The sequence below is a fragment of the Chinchilla lanigera genome, unplaced genomic scaffold (genome assembly GCF_000276665.1).
Source record: "Chinchilla lanigera isolate Chin_1 unplaced genomic scaffold, ChiLan1.0 scaffold00053, whole genome shotgun sequence".
Classification (NCBI taxonomy): domain Eukaryota; kingdom Metazoa; phylum Chordata; class Mammalia; order Rodentia; family Chinchillidae; genus Chinchilla; species Chinchilla lanigera.
This window is the reverse complement of record NW_004955454.1, coordinates 8130994-8145520: the sequence shown is the minus strand read 5'-3', so window position 1 is coordinate 8145520 and position 14527 is coordinate 8130994. Positions and strand designations below refer to the sequence as shown.

General features: G+C 39.8%; 1 long non-coding RNA gene across 3 annotated transcripts in view; it reads right to left on the bottom strand.

Annotated features, from left to right (window-relative positions):
• The window catches only part of LOC102023872, a 29488-nt gene extending 15706 nt beyond the window's left edge, over positions 1-13782 (bottom strand). For all 3 annotated transcript variants that reach the window (XR_001236208.1, XR_001236210.1, XR_001236209.1), the window contains exons 1-3: positions 13718-13782; positions 13500-13597; positions 6983-7159 (exon numbers count right to left, since the gene is read on the bottom strand). This is a non-coding gene — a long non-coding RNA (uncharacterized LOC102023872). The remainder of the gene's footprint in view (positions 1-6982; positions 7160-13499; positions 13598-13717) is intronic.
• Between the last annotated feature and the right edge of the window lie 745 nt (positions 13783-14527).

Below are 14527 nucleotides of genomic sequence, written 5' to 3'. Positions count from 1 at the left end.
TTCACATATATCTCTGAAGCAGCAACTGGGCTTCAGAGGCAAGGAAGAAGCGATCATCAAGTACAGAAACTTTCATCAAAGGCTCTGAGGCAAAACCTAAAGGCTTCATTTTACAGAAGGGGCAACTGAGGCTCTGGAAGGCTGCGACGCTCCCCAAATCACACAGCCAGTCCTTATTCCCAGCCCAACGCTCTCCTGCTCAGCCACAGACCCATCTGGCTCAGACACTGCAGGGCCATGTTATTGCCTCCTTGGCACACGTTCAAAGAAAATGTACATCCTTTCACAGCAAGATTTACTATTTCTGCTTCAGATGTGTCAGCTAAAAACAGACTTCTCAGTTCTTAACTGTTTACTTGCCGCTTCACTAAAAATTTTCATGATGGTACCAGAAAACGAGAAACAAAATAAGACCCTGCTTGAGGCCAAGCACATTGCACATGGCCTACAGACAACCAATGGGAGGTTCAGATCAGGAGACAGAGGTCAGAAACCTGCCACGCTGTCCAGAAAAATATGCGCCCCAGCGTTAACACTGAATCCTACCACTATGCATGCTACTTTAAAAAGCCGGGAATGATAGCGCACACCTACGGTTCCAGCACTCTGGGAGGCTGAGGCAGAACAGCAAGTTTCAGCCCAACCTGAGCAATTTAGCAACAGAGTAAGACCCTGTCTCAAACTAAAAAATACAAAAACAGATGCAGATACCCCTCAGTGCAAAGGCCCTGGGTTCAGTCTCCAGTACCACACACACACCAAAAACAACAAAAGAAAATTAGCAAAGTGACTGGTTCTTCACTAACAGAAAATGTTTGTATCTACCACTGCTACTCTCCCACATGCTAGTGGGTCCCGTAGCAGCCAGTCCCGCCCACAGGCTGGCCCTGTGCCTTGAAGACACTGCTAGTCTGCTCCGCACTAACTGTGCCTGACCCTCGTCTGTGGATTCTACCAGCTTAAACAGACACTGGAATGTCAAATGCTAAATTGCTATAGACCAGAGTTTTCAATTTCTAAAAGTCTCAGACTTGTACTGAGTAGAGGAGCCAGGACTAGAAGCTTCAGTGTCCCCAGATCCCAGTGCAGTTGTTCCTATACCCTAAAATAAGACCTCCCCTGAGGGACTTCATGTATGCTGCCTTGTTTTCCTCCACCTTATCCACCTAACAGTCTGGTTCCAGGACCCTTATGGATAACAAAATTCAAGGATTCCCAAGTCACTTATATAAAATGGCACAGTGTTTGCAAGGAACCCACACACATTCTCTTGTATGTTTTCATGGTCTCTAGATCACTTATTACCAATACAATGTAAATGCTGTGTACATGGTTGTCATACAGTATTGTGCGGTGAATAAGGACCTGAAAAACTCTGTACCTGTCTAAGACAGATGCAATTTTTTCCAAATTTTTAAATCTGTGGTCGGTTGACTCCACCATAGACACAGCAGGTTGACTGTACATGTGTGCTTCCTTTCAGTCAGTTCCTCACAGTGCCTGACTAGAATGGGCCTCCATGGGCTGGGGATATAGCTCAGTGGCACGGCGCCTGCCTGGCAAGCACAAGGTCATGAGTTCAATTCCTGGTACCCCCCCCAAAAAAAAACAGAATGGGACTCCATGAGGACAGAGTTCCATGGGCTTCCCACATTGCCTGTCCATAGATGCTCAAACCATCACTGACATGTATGTAGGGTTCAACAGACATTTACTGAATTAGTGAATAAATGAGGCAAGATTTTAGGTCCATTATGAAAAAATTATTCTTGGCACTTTTGCCTCAAAGAGACTCCAGGCACATTTAGACATCTGAGCAAATCAGAGACACTATTCTATTACTACTCTGTAGCAGGCATTTCCAAGACCTGGCAATGTATGATCTCACCGACCTATCACAGCAGGACTGTGAGAGGGACATCACTGCTGGTTCTGCTCCACAGACGAGAAGACTGCCCACAGCCAGCCAGCTCATGAGTGCAAACCTCAGCAGCCCTGCCAAAGTTGAACATGGAGTTCCCATGTGTAGTGAGCTCTCACTAGACATTGTCACCAGGCTTGGCAACGTCTCTAGACAAACATTCTCTTAAGCGCCCAGACGTGGGCAGACAGGTGTTCGCCAGTGTGATACTGTTCACGCCACCCCTCCATGTCTGGCTCAGAGGCTCTGTCGTAGGCCTGGCAGGCTATGCACAGGGAGTACATAAAACTCACTTGCCCCTACTCCAGGAACCCCTCCTGCTCCTCATAAATGTGGGCGTGGGGGATCGGGGAGATGCCCTCAGACCCTACAAGAAGAGCCACTCACCTCTACCAGAAGCTAGAGCCACCAACCCTGGCCCACCATGCCTCAACACCAGCCCCTTTCCATTCGGGAAAGTTAGCTCCCAGAAAGAGCTTACAGGGCACCCCAAAATATAATACAGAGATAAACACAGAAATGGTTTAGTTGAGCAGGAATGGGGACTAAAATGTCCCATCTCCCTATGACTATCCATTTTCTCCCAAGGCAGCCTTTCCATGGCTCTTCCAAAGGCAAGCTAAATACTCTGGTTTCTCTTCAGATCGTATAAATCTTTCACCTTTACCAAAGGCAAGCTAAATAGAGCCATACGCCACCACCCCAAGGCACAATGCGCAGTGCATGCTCAATACATATAGGTAAATCTGGTTATAAATAATGTGCCAAGTTCACAGTCACGTGTATTCTTACTTTACTCAGCTCTGGGCAGTAGCTTTGCAGATCTATAAGCGAGTCCAGATAGAGCGTGACCCCAGAATCAGCCAAATTCACTCCAACTCAACACCACGGTCCCATCCACACTCTGCTCAGCTTAGTTGCTCTTTAAACACTTGATTTTATTTCAGTTTTACTAAGAAAGACTTCAGACACATGGAAAAGGAACCACCATCCAATTTAAGAAAGGAAATATGACACACAGCAGGAACCCACGGATACTTCTTCCAACAGCCCCTTCCTCTCGAAGAACTAATCTGTCTCCTGCGTTAGGTGCTAACTAGTGACCTGCATAGTCTTTCTTCCTTAAAGCACGGCTCACTTTTATTCACCGTGTTCACAGTGCTCTTGCTTGGCTGGAGAAGCACAGGTATCCAGAGACGGAAAGGTAAACACAGTGCCACCTGTCTGGTTGAGCTGGAGCAGGGCCCTATTATGAGTCTTGTTTTTGGAAGCTCCCTCCCTTCCCCTGCCCTTCCTACTCCCTCATTTTTCTCTACTCCATTCTCTCCTTCTCTGCCATGCAACCTGCTCCCAGCTGTCTCCTTTGATGAGAACTTGGCTATCACCATCAGAACATGGCCTGACTTCACTGAACATGTTAACCAACGTGGCACAGTGTGGCCACTATGACATGTTAGGAAAAAAAGAAGCCAGTAACCTCTGCTGAGGGCTTGCCACTACGCAGGTACAAATAACTTTAATCCTCATGTGGTATTCCTTTTTGCCAGAGGAGAAAACTGGGGCTATGAAAGTGCAGCTGACGTGATATCCTGCAAGTTAAAGCTTGGATTTGAACCCAGATCTCTCTGATTCTATAACCTGAGCCCTTTGCTTCCTTTTAAGTCAGTGAGAGTTTTGGACTGTCAACCGAGGTCACTAAAGATGTAAAACCAACTTCTCAGAGATCTGTACAAGATAAATGCAGACTGCAAAGTATACGCCCTGATGACCTCCAACCACAGAAACACTGACTCTGCCTAACACCAAGCTTTGTATTAGTCAGCAGTGATTGTAAACAATATTGACAACAGCGGTGGCTTTCACTGAGTGACAGTAATGCTGCATGCAGCTGCCCCAGTGATAATTTTTTCCTTTGGTTGGTTTGGGTTTCTGTGTGCATGCTTAGTACCTATTAATTTTACAAAATATTTGGTTTCAATGCATATATTTTATCACATCCACCCCCCATTCCTGTGCTTTACACCCCCTTCCTCTCTCCCTAGTTTCTTCCTCTTAGCTAGGAATAATCTCCTTTCTACTTTCCTGTCATTTTTTTTTTTTTTTTGGATTGCACATATTAGGGAAAACATCCAATACTTGTCTTTGTGAGTCTGGCTTATTTCACTTAATATGATGATCTCCAGTTCTATTCGTTTTCCTGCAAATAGCAGAATTTCATTCTTTATGGCAGAATGACACTCCATTGTGTATACAGTTGTATTTTCCTTATCCTTTGGTCTTTTGATTGCATTTGGGCTGGTTCCACATCTTGGCAGTTGTGAGTTGTGCCACAATAAACGTGGATATGCAGGTATCCCTATAGTATGATGGCTTTATATGCCAAGGAGTGGTATAGCTGGATCAAACAGTAGCTCTATTTTTAGTTTTAAAGAAAACATAGTGGCCCTATTTCCATTCCCACCAGCAGTGTAGAAAGGTTCCTTCTTCTCCACGTCTTCACCAGTATTTACTGTTTTTTGTATTCTTAATGATAGCCATTCTGACTGGAGTGAGATAGAATCTCAACGTAGTTTTGGTTTGAAGTTCCCTAGTGGCTAAAGATATTACACATTTTTTCATATACTTAATGGCCACTTAGAGAAGTGTCTGATCATTAATTGATTAGGCTATTTATTTTTTGGTGTTGAGTTTCTACATTCTTTAGATATTAATCCTCTATCACAAAAGTAGCTGGCAAAGATTTTCTCCCATTTTCTAACCTGTCCCTTCACTCCCTTACTTGTTTCTTTTGCTGTGCAGAAGCTTTTAATTTCCTGTAGAGCCACTTACTGACTCTTCTGATTGCTTTCTAAGCAATTGGAATCAAACAGCTATAGTTGTGTGGGTTTATTTCTCTGTCTTCTATTCAATTCCATTCCATTGGTCTTTGTGTTTATCTTTCTGCCAGTACCATGCCTTTCTCTTACTATGGTCTTGTAGTATTATTTGAAATTGGGCATTGTAATTCCTCCAGCCTTGTTCTTTATGCTTAGGATGGCTTTGGCTGGGTAGGTCTTTTATGTTTCCATATAAAATTTTAAGATCCTTTTTTCTAGCTCTGTGAAGAATGTTAATGAAGTTTTGATGAGGGTCACACTGACTGTGCAGATCACTTTTGGTAATATGACCATCTTAACACTACTGAGGCAGGAGATTAGGGCATGGAAAAGTGGATGGGCAATTGGGTATGACATGTCAACCACAAGGACCTGTTAATTGTGGACATTCAAGACACAGCTTCTGAATACTGCACCTCAAACCAATCTTCTAGCATGAAATCCAGTCAACTATTTCTGATGGGACAGCTCAGAGCTGATGTCAGAGAAGGGGATATGAAACATGGTGGCCATTAAGCTTGTGACTGCAGGAGTCTTTTCACCACCCTGCCCTGCACTTTGCAGAGCATACTTCTTTTCCTACTTTAACTGCCCACACTCACCCTGCAGAGAACGTCTTTTAAGAGTACTTTTGCTTCTGGAGTACTTCTTTTGCAAATCTTTTTCTTCTTCTTTTCTTTCTCTTTTGCTCTAAATAAATATTAAACTTTCACATTCATCAACTATCCTGTCCAACTCTTTGAACTGAATGGTAAAAACCTGAAAAGAACCTCTGGTCATTACAATTCCCAGTAATATGAATTCTGCTGATCCATGAACATGGGATGTCTTTCCATCTTCCACTGTCTTCTTCAATGTCATACTTTAGTTTTCTATAATTTCCATTGGAAGGTCTTTCACCTCCTTAATTAGATTGATCCTTAGATTTTTCTTTTAAGCTACTGTGAATGGAATTATTTTTCTGATTTCTTTCTCAACTAATTCACTGTTGGTGTACAGAATAGCTACTGATTTTCAATGTTGATTTTCAATGTTGATTTTATATATCATATATTCTAGAGATAGAAAGGATAGATAATATATAGATAGATGATTGATTGATAGGTGATACATGGATTGACAGGTAGACACTAGATAATAGGTGCATCAAAAGACAATAGAGGTAGATAAAGATACATAGAATATGGATGTATATATGCCCTGAAGACATTCATAACACTTTTCATGTTTGAAACCTTCCATAAATTATTCTATCATAAATACCTTGTAAATTTTGCTTTTTTTCTTAATTTCTTTCTTTCTTTCTTTTGGCTTAACCTGCTTTTGAGAACCATCCATGTAACCATATTACAGTGATACACACAAACCCTATGGAAGCAACCTATGTGCCCATGAACAGATGAATAGATAAAATCAGATGAATAGATAAAACCAGATAAAAACAGATGAACAGATAAAATCACTATGACATAAAAAAGGATAAATCTGAGTCATTTGTAAGACAGTGGTGGATCTTGTTAAGTGAATCAGACACAGAAAGAGAAATATCACATGGTTTTTCTTACATGATAAACTCAAAATATAAATAATTTACAGAGAAAAATAAAAGAGATGGTAAGAGACAGAAAGGATTTTTGGCAATGAGAAAGGGGTCTCAGGAAGGGAGAGAGGGAAGGCAAGGGAGTAGAAGTACAAATGGATGAGATGCAATATGGATATATACCAATTGCCCTAGTGAATATAATTATTAAATAAAATTACAAAGATATACCAACAACAAAAAAAGAATTCAACCAGTGAGACTTTACTACAATTCTACTATTCCATATACATTTTAGAAGCATTTTCAAGATCACAAAAATAAATCCTATTGGATTTAAAACCAAATGCTTAGTTTTATTTATATTTGCCATACATAGTGATCACATTCATCATAGGGAATTTGTACCTGTACATAACATATCTTAATTCTTCTTTTTTCACACTTTCCTCCACTTCCTTCAATCCTTCTTCCCCTCCACATTTACTTATTAATAATTAATTAAGTTATTGTATTTTCATGAAGTCTATTAAAAGTTCATTTTAAGTGTTTATCAAGGAGATAAGACAATATAGTGGATTATTATACATAGATCCTACATCATCAACCTTATTTAACTATTACTAGTTTTAATAGTTTACTCACGGATGTTCTTGGACTTCCTTGTAAGAAAGTATTTCCACTTAGGGAAACCCTTGGGAAGATGCCTTTGTAAGTGCAGGCAAGGATCAGAGCTGCTGTCGAATGTCTTGCTTCACTGGGATCTTTTGATGGCATAAAGATATCTAGTGACTATCTTCAGATCACATGGTTATTCTGCCTCTAGGATTAAGAGTAAGGAGTGGTCTGGATGAACAACTATACTGGAAGCCATTTTCAGTTTGGGGGGGAAATAAGTAGAGATAGTTCAGAAAAAATAATAACTATAAAATAGTTTATAGTTCCCATGTACAGTCAGCCTCTGCAAATTTTGAAAGTGCCAGGTTTTAGTGTGAGTAACTTCCCCATGTTATTTTTCCTAGCATGCTTTCCTCTTTCCAGCACCTCTGCTTCAATCTGCTTCCACACTCACCTATTTCCACATACACCTTTCACTTATTCCAGACAACCTCATTTTGAAATTTAATAATCCTTAATAATCCTTTCACCCAGTATCCATGGGTGAAAACTAACCTGGCTTCCGTACCGCCTCCCCAGTGGTAGTTAGAGACCTATAATAATACATGTCACAGTTGGTGTTTTTAGCAACATTCATTCAAACATGACACATCCATCGTGATCTAGTGAAAAGTGTACATTTATTTTCTAGTGGACCTCAGTTTGAATCTTGCCTGTGGGATTTATTAGCTCTATGACCTAAGGAAAGTCACTTAGCTGCCTAAATCTTAATTTGAATTTGTTGTGAGGTTTAAACAAAACAACATAAGTATAAATAATGAAGCTACTTCCATTTTTCTGCACTATCGGGACAATGTAGGAATAATGACCTTCAAAAGAAAACAAAGCGCCCTGCTTGTAGGTTTATCAACTGCTATAGACTTGGCTCCATTGCTCTGCACTGTCTCTCTCTCTCTCCGCATAGAGCCAACTCTAGCGTGCACTTCTGGCTGTCTGGTGTCCCCACGCATCCTTATTTGGTGCTAAGCTTTCTGCCTTCCTCTCCACCAATCCTTGCCTCTTCCTGAGAGGAGGAGCACCCACCCAGCAGGGCAGCCTTTCAGCCTGTCAACCTTCTCTCCACCCCAGGCACTCTCCCACAGGTCACAACCTGGCCCTTCTCACTGTCCAAATCTTCTCTCATGAAATGTTGAATTCAAGGGGACATTCATCTAACCCAAAAGCTGTGCTCACTCTAGTTTGCTTCTTCAGAGACTTCTATCTCGTATAGGCTTTTCATCACGGACACTTCTAATATCACTCCATTGCCACTTCTACTCTTTTAACTTGTTTCATGTCCCTGAGCTGGACCAGGTCACAAGGTCTGTTCTGTGATTGAAGTTCAGTAACAGTGAAGACTTATCCTGGCTTGAATTGAAGTTTCTTAGTTTTTCTGCCAATCCAGAAGTAAATAATCAAATAGGATTTGTAATAGAAGGATGAATGAGTGGATGCAGCTCCCCAAACTCAGGGGTCAGTGATGACACGTACTCTTTTGCTGTGCGTAGACTAAGTCTGATGAGTATTGCTGAAGAAAATCCCACACCCAGGCAGATTGGCTCCTTTCCAAGTTTATGATAACCGACTTTATTTGAGCTTTAACACTGCCTGGAAGTCATACTGTGTATCTCTGGGAAAACTTGCCTTCCTAGATTTCACAATAATTCTTTCTATCTTCCCCACCCCTCTCAATCCTACTGCCAAATTCTTTCCTATGCTCCTCAGATATTCACATGCTCTGATTCACAGAGAAAAGCAGAAGCTGCTACATGAGGACCCCTCAATTCCCATCAGCAAACCCAAACCCTTCCCACGTGTCCCCATTCCCAAAATGTTTGCTCCACATTTTGTTTGTGTCTTCTCCTTTCAAAGATCTCATCTTCCATCTGCAGTCTGAAAATCATTTCCTTTACGTCTTGTATTACCAATTAACTCCTCTCTCCTGGATCTTTGAATCTCCTTCTCTGCTAGTTCCTTATCATCAACTTTAATATGTTTACACACGTTCCCCAAAATCAGACTCGACTTATCCCTTTTTCAGAACCTATTGTCTCCCCAAAGTATTTGAAGTCCTTTTTTCTGTCTTCTAGCATTGATTGCCCTCTCTCTGCTTAGCCCACTCCAAATGCAGTTTTTGCTCTTCAGAGAGCACTGCTCACTGACATCCACATCTATGACCTTTGTGTGCTTATGGCAGTGGGTGCTGTGATGTGCTTCACCACAGACCTCAAAGCAAGGAAGCCAGATGACTTCTTAAACTGTGAGCCAGAACAAACTTCTCCTCAGTTAAGTTCTTTATCTCAGGCATTTTGTCATAGAAATAAAAATCTGTCTAACACAGACAGTTTGAACTGGCTAAAAAATGAGTAGACTTATGCTGAACAAATTAATAATAGCTGGAATATATCATAAAATTTTATTCTTGCTATCTTTACACTTTCCTTCTAACTCTACTTATGTCAAATAAATACATCATTTGCGTTTTATTACCATAAAATGTCTCTCATTTGGCATGAAATAATCATGTTGGTATTTCTTTAAAATTCTGTTTTTCAGTCCTGAAACTATGTCTGCAATGACTCTTTAGCACAAGTGTCCCACAAGCCACTTGATGGCTCTGACTAGAATTAAGGGTAATTGCTATGGTTAGTGTCTCAATGTCCCCCCAAAGCATACAGTCATGCATATATACATAGTCATTGGGGGGCAGGCTTTTCAGAGGTGGCTGAATCTAGAGTTTGTGATTGATTCATAGTCTAGTGCTAAGGTTAAGTCTAATGCTAAGGTTAATGTTAAGGCTAAGAGTTTGTGATTGATTCATAGTCTAATGCTGAGGTTAAGGGTATGAGTACTGTGCCTGCTCTAGGGCGGGTAGCCTGCATACAATATAAGGGACAGAAAGAGGCTTGTCCCCTCTCCCTCTCTTGTTGCTTTTGCTGTCTTTCACCCCCATGAACTCTTGCCCCTCTGCTATGTGCCACCCTGTTTTAGAGCCAGATAGTTATGGACTGAAACATCTAGAAACTGTGAGCTAAGTAAACCTTTCTCCCTTTAACTTTGGGTGTTGGGTATTTTGTCTCAGCAATGAGAAAAGTAACTAAAACAGTAACATAAAAGGCCAATTTAGGATATGCTCCAAAATCTCAAGAAGCAATTGTGACAACATATGCATCCACCAAAGGATGAACTCAATGGTAGAAACCTAGCATACCATGGCAAGTAGGGTTCTAGAACACATCAAAGCCACAGCACAGTAGCATGTGCTTCCCGGAGACCAACCAATATACACTGTCCTAGAGGCTACTCTGACCATTGTTGATGCTTCCATGGGTCAGATTTCAGTTGTGTAATGCTGGGCAAAAAGGGGGGCTGATAATCCATAAAGAACAATGTGGGATTTCAAGTATTTTTTATAGTACTTTTCTACCAGCTTCAACACATCAAAATATTAGCCTTCTATTACTTTCCAACCCCACCCAGAAAAGAAAATTTTGAAAACAGAGATATGCTACGAAACATTCTAAGTGCTTCTGGGTAAAGTACTCCTTGAGTTCAAGTCATTGAACTTCCACTGTAGTGTATACTTTTTTTTTTTTTTCAGTACCGGGGATCAAACTCACGACCTTGTGCTTGCCAAGCAGGTGCTTATGCCACTGAGCTGTATCCCCAGCCCCACTGTAGTGTATTCTTTCCACCAAGTTGTTTGGATACTGTGTGATGTCTATCAATCAGTCCTAGACTTCTACAGCTTCTCGAGAAGTGTCCGTTTAACAGTGTATTCAATTAACACACAACCCTGCCAGAGAGCTATTCTTTAAAACTGTGAAAGAATGAAGGCTGACCTCTTGGACAAAAAAAAAAAACAACATAGCCAAACTCCAGGACAGAGGAACCTAAAGCTATGTTCACTTGTCAATTTAGCATCAAAAAGAACTGGACCCATCAAATTAAGTAAAAGCAAAAGATAGAAAATTGGATTTGGAGGATAGATAATGGTTTACGTGATGTGAGGTATTGTTGTTGTAGGTTTCTAGCACTAGGCAGGTTCAGTCCATATGCTTCAGAGGCTTATCCAGATTTAACTAAGTCCAATGTAGTAATTTCTATCCTTTCCATGGATAGCATCCTCACAGTGTGATCATTTCACTATAGAGAATAGTTGCTGAATGCCTAGTGCCTACTGCCTACTACATAGTAGAAAAATCAATAAATATTTTTTGATTAAGTGGTTAAACAAATAAGAATTTTAATATCACATAATTAAAACTCAGATTAATTTATTGTCCATTAGTAAAAGCTGGAGTTCCTAAATAAAATTGAATCAGTAGAAAATGGACACAGATACAAGGCAAGGTGTCACATGCCTGTGATCCCAGCACTCAGATGGCTGAGGCAGGAGAATCACAAGTTTAAGGCCAGTCTGGGCTACATAATTTGATCCTGTCTTTTAAAAAATGGATAAAGTTACAAAATTTGGATCACCTTATATGTGCCCCCAAAGACCTCTATATTAAAGGTTTAGTCCCCAGTATGTTGCTATTAATAGATGATAGAACCTTTAAAAGATGGACCTCTATATTACAAAAAAAATACAGAGATTTAATGCAATTCTAATCAAGACACTAGCAACATTCTTTACAGAATTAGAGAGAATAATCCTAAAATTCATATGGAATCAGAAGAGACCCAGAATAGCCAAACTAATCCTGAGCAAAAAGAGTGAAGTGGGAGGCACTGCAGTCCTAGATTTCAAGTTATACTATAAAGCTACAGAAATAAAAACAGTATGGTACTGGCACAAAAAATAGACATGTAGACTAATGGAACAGACTAAAACACCACAGAAACAACCCCTTCAGCCACCTGACCAAGGGATTTAAAACATACACTGAAACAAGAGTAACCTTTTTATAAATGGTGCTGGGGAAAGTGGTTATCCACATTCAGAAGAATGAATCTAGACCTGCATCTCTCAGTCTGAACTAAAGTCAAAGCAAAATGGATCAAATTCCTAGATATTAAAAAAGAAATAATCAAGATAAAATAGGTGAAAAGCTTGAAGACATAGGTGTAAACATGGATTTCCTGAACATAACCCCAACTTCACAAGAACTAATGCCAAGAATCAACAAATGGATATATCAAATTAAAAACTTCTGCACAGCAAAGGAGCCAATCAACAGAGAGAAGAGACAAACTACACATGGGAAAAATCTTCCCACTACTGCTCAGACAGAGGGCTAATTGCTGCAATACGGGACTAATTCAAACAAATTAGATTCCAAAAAGCAAAAGACCCAATCAAAGTAGGCAATTAAAAGGAACAGACACTTCTCAAAACAAGAAGTACAAATGACTGATAAGTAGATGAAAAAATGGTCAGCATCTTTGATCATTAAAGAAATGTAAATAAAAATGACCCAAATTCTATTATTACTTCAGTAAGAATGGCTATCATAGAGGATTTTTAAAAAAAGGATATTGTCACGATTGTGGGAGAAAGGAGACCTTCTACATTGCTGGTGGGAATGTAGTTCAACAACTATTGAAATCAGATTGCTCAAAAAACTAAAAACAAAGATTTTATTTGACCCAGATGTTACTATACCTCTTCTGGGTATCTTCCTGAAAAAGTTAAAGTCATCATATTACAGTGATACACGTATATCTATGTTCACAGTAACATAGCTCACAGTAGTTAAATTATGAAAACAGCCTACATGCTCATCAGCAGATGAATGAATAAAGAAAATGTGGAGTATATACACACACTGGTGTACTACTCAGCCACAGAAAAAGATAAATTTGAGTCATTTGCAGGAAAATGGATGGATCTTGAGACCATAATGGTAAGTGAACAAAAGCTAAAATCTTGCATTTTTCTTATATGAAAAACCCAAAGTATGCCTAATAAATGAAATTTCTTAATCAAATTAGTTTCAGAATAATGAATAGTTAGTTATATGCTTTTGTTGAAAATCACAGCATATTTATATATCAAATATATCTGAAATACCCTTCAGGAAGGAAACCTTTTTAACCTACATGGAACATTTTTCCCCCTAATTAGTATCTCAAATCTTCTTGCTATCTACTGTCCCACAGAAAACCTCTAGTGAAAAAGGGGTCTAGCATAAGAGACATTCCAATTTATAAGGCTCCTTGAGTCACCTAGGCTAAGCTGTTGGTGTCATTCTTAACAGCTGTCTGACTGGCTTCTATGGAAAAGGGGACTTGTCTGTCTCCTCTGTATTCTTTGAAAGTTCTCATTTTTAGAAAGTTCTTTAGTTGAAGTAAAATTGAACTCATATAACGTCCATTCATTAGTGCTAGGTCTCCCTTCTGGATGAAAACAGACTCTACCTATAACCATTCCCATACCTCAGACTTTTGCAGCTGTTCTAGGCAGGCACAGTACTAGGCAATGGGCTTACAGATGAGCCAAGAGCTTCTTCACAGACAGACTTGTAAGATACATAAGTGAGCACATAAGGTAGGTACTCACATTTGGGTGATATCAAGCTGCTAAGACAACCTACAAGAGTGCTATTTGATCTTCTCTTGAAGCTCCAGTAAGCCTTTCTGGAGAAGCAGACAGCCATGCTGAAGGATAGTAAAAGGTGGTCAGAAAGGAGGGGACCATGTGCCCAGAAGAAACAGTTTCCAAACCCACAGAAATGAGACAGCATATCATGGCATCAATGAATCCTCTTCCCTCCTTACCCAACATCCCCAAGCACCATGATTTCAACATTTCTCACCATCTTGACCTACATACTAGAACATTCCCTGTAGTGTAATAATGTCCCATATGTCATAATGGAAAAATGGTGGGGCAGAGTTTAACATAAGCATGAAACATCATCTGAGTTACCAAATGAGAAACAGAATAAGGGATCCATTCAGTTTTCTCATTCCTACACTTGATTATCCAAAGTGCTGGAAAACTCAACCCTACCAACTGCCTTTGCTTTATGGATTTGAATATTCAAAACACATTACATATAAAATAAAAACATTCTGTATTCCTCATTGACTTATAATTTTGGCAAGTCTCTTCTAAATTAAAAAAAGAAAAAGCCACTACAAAACACAATAACATTGATATTTTAATGTGGCACAGTCTGTGCATTTAGCTGTCCTGACTTCAGGGCATGAGGTTGTTTAAACAGAGAAAAGAAACCATCACAGACCTGTTACACAACCACTAGGAAAAGCCACTAAGAAGCCACCCAGTTTGTTCCCACTTCCCTGGGAGCACTTGCTGACTCCTATGGTGACTAACAGCACATCAAAGTGGTACTCAGAGAAGACAAGAGGGCTCTTCATTAAGGAGACATACATGGACCTCCTTTTAGAACTTAGCTCAAATTATACCAGCTTGATCCCTTTTTTACACTAAATTCACTATAAATGTGAGTGTGGATTTTACCTCCTCCATCTATAGCATCATCATTGATTCTTATTGGAATTTAAAAGCATATCTTAATCAAAAATTCACTGATGTGTATTTAAATAAATATTTGCAGGCCT